Raw genomic sequence first — 2,500 nt, forward strand, 5'->3', positions numbered from 1 at the left:
CTCTCTCTCTGCCTCTTTCTCTCTCTGCCTCTCTCTCTCTCTGCCTCTCTCTCTCTCTACCTCTCTCTCTGCCTCTCTCTCTCTGCCTCTCTCTCTCTCTGCCTCTCTCTCTCTCTGCCTCTCTCTCTCTCTGCCTCTCTCTCTCTCTCTGCCTCTCTCTCTCTCTGCCTCTCTCTCTCTCTGCCTCTCTCTCTCTCTCTGCCTCTCTCTCTCTCTCTGCCTCTCTCTCTCTCTGCCTCTCTCTCTCTCTGCCTCTCTCTCTCTCTGCCTCTCTCTCTCTCTGCCTCTCTCTCTCTCTGCCTCTCTCTCTCTCTGCCTCTCTCTCTCTCTCTGCCTCTCTCTCTCTCTCTGCCTCTCTCTCTCTCTCTGCCTCTCTCTCTCTCTGCCTCTCTCTCTCTCTGCCTCTCTCTCTCTCTGCCTCTCTCTCTCTCTGCCTCTCTCTCTCTCTGCCTCTCTCTCTCTCTCTGCCTCTCTCTCTCTGCCTCTCTCTCTCTGCCTCTCTCTCTCTGCCTCTCTCTCTCTCTGCCTCTCTCTCTCTGCCTCTCTCTCTCTCTGCCTCTCTCTCTCTGCCTCTCTCTCTCTCTGCCTCTCTCTCTCTCTGCCTCTCTCTCTCTCTGCCTCTCTCTCTCTCTGCCTCTCTCTCTCTCTGCCTCTCTCTCTCTCTGCCTCTCTCTCTCTCTCTGCCTCTCTCTCTCTCTGCTCTCTCTCTCTCTCTGCCTCTCTCTCTCTCTGCCTCTCTCTCTCTCTGCCTCTCTCTCTCTCTGCCTCTCTCTCTCTCTGCCTCTCTCTCTCTCTGCCTCTCTCTCTCTCTGCCTCTCTCTCTCTCTGCCTCTCTCTCTCTCTGCCTCTCTCTCTCTCTGCCTCTCTCTCTCTCTGCCTCTCTCTCTCTCTGCCTCTCTCTCTCTGCCTCTCTCTCTCTCTCTCTCTCTGCCTCTCTCTCTCTCTGCCTCTCTCTCTCTCTGCCTCTATCTCTCTCTGCCTCTCTCTCTCTCTGCCTCTCTCTCTCTCTGCCTCTCTCTCTCTCTGCCTCTCTCTCTCTGCCTCTCTCTCTCTCTGCCTCTCTCTCTCTTGCCATCTCCCCCCTTGTATTCCTTTCGAATGCTATAAGCCGGAAATACTCTTAACTCTTTTAAGTTCAGTTTAAGTTAAATCCTCTATTTTCGCTTGCGTTGAAGTGTAATTAATATTTTGCGAACATGTTACTACTCTTCCCTATGTGTGTATGTGTGTGTGTGTGTGTGTGTGTGTTTACATGTACGTGTACTTGTATGTGTGTGCATGTGTGTAAAGATCTATTTACACCAGTCTTGTTTGCACAGCGAAATAGAAGAGCACAGATGACCGCAGCTGAAACAGCACTTCGGCAAATGGAATAAGAACCAAAGCGATAGAACCAAGAGGATTGCCACAACCACGTGAGACTACGAGTTGGCCACATTTGAGGTCGTAACCAGGGAATGGCACCCAGGGTTGGCACCAGCAGGGCCGTCACCAAAATATGGCACCAAACGACAGTACATCAGAGCCGTCACTGAGACATGGCACCAGGAAAGGTGTCACCAACTTCGAGGATGATCAGATAATATAAAGTGTTCAATAAACATGAGATCTCGTAACCAGATAAGCGTCTTCGTCGAACAGCTGATTGAATTACGTGAGTCGAAGGCCCCGGATGCAGCAGGTGTTTACACCTATACAATTCTTGCAAGTGAAAACAGAGAGGGAGAGAAAGTGGAAATGAGGATGAATTGAAGGAAAGAGAAACAAAAAGCAGAAAAATAAGGAATGGAGAGGCGGAGAGCGAAATAGACAAAAAAGAGGCAGGTTAAAGAAGGAGAGAAGTTGACAGGCAAAGACAGAGGAGGAAGAGAAAGGAAGAGTAAGAAAGAAAAAGTGACGTAGAATGGAGTGGGTGAGACGGAAAGAGGAAGAGAGACAGGCAGACAGAGAAAGAGGGGAGGGGGGAGAGGAAAAGTGCAGAAAAAGAAGAGGAAAGAGATAAGGAGCCTTTAATCTGAACTTCCTCGAGATAAGAAACTTAAGGTCCTGCTCCGCTGCACGACTTTTGGGTCATCTTGGCAAAGACTTGTACCCCCCCCCCCCCACCCTCTGCTCCCTTCCTCCTGCCCTTCTTCCATTTTCTTCTTCTTGTTCTTGGTGAGAAGAACAAGCCCAGACAAGGCCAGTCCCCCTGACAGCAGCAGCCCCATCTGTGGGCGTGTTTGGCAGCCACCTGTGCTGCCAAACACTTCATGCCTGGAGTTTATTTTATCTATTTTACTGTTTATTAACATATTATTAACTTTCTTTTACGTCCTCGGTTTCATTTCCATTCCTTCTAAATGAGGGAGAAAAGAAAGAGAGAAGTATATTTTCACTGTTTACAGGAGGTCAGTTGGGATGTAATACATTTACTGTAACTTTTGAGATATACAGACTGACGGATCTCAGTTTTTTTCTTGAATATTTTCGTTTCGTTTTATGTTTGATTTATTCCTTT

Source organism: Penaeus chinensis, chromosome 27 (genome assembly GCF_019202785.1).
Source record: "Penaeus chinensis breed Huanghai No. 1 chromosome 27, ASM1920278v2, whole genome shotgun sequence".
NCBI lineage: Eukaryota > Metazoa > Arthropoda > Malacostraca > Decapoda > Penaeidae > Penaeus > Penaeus chinensis.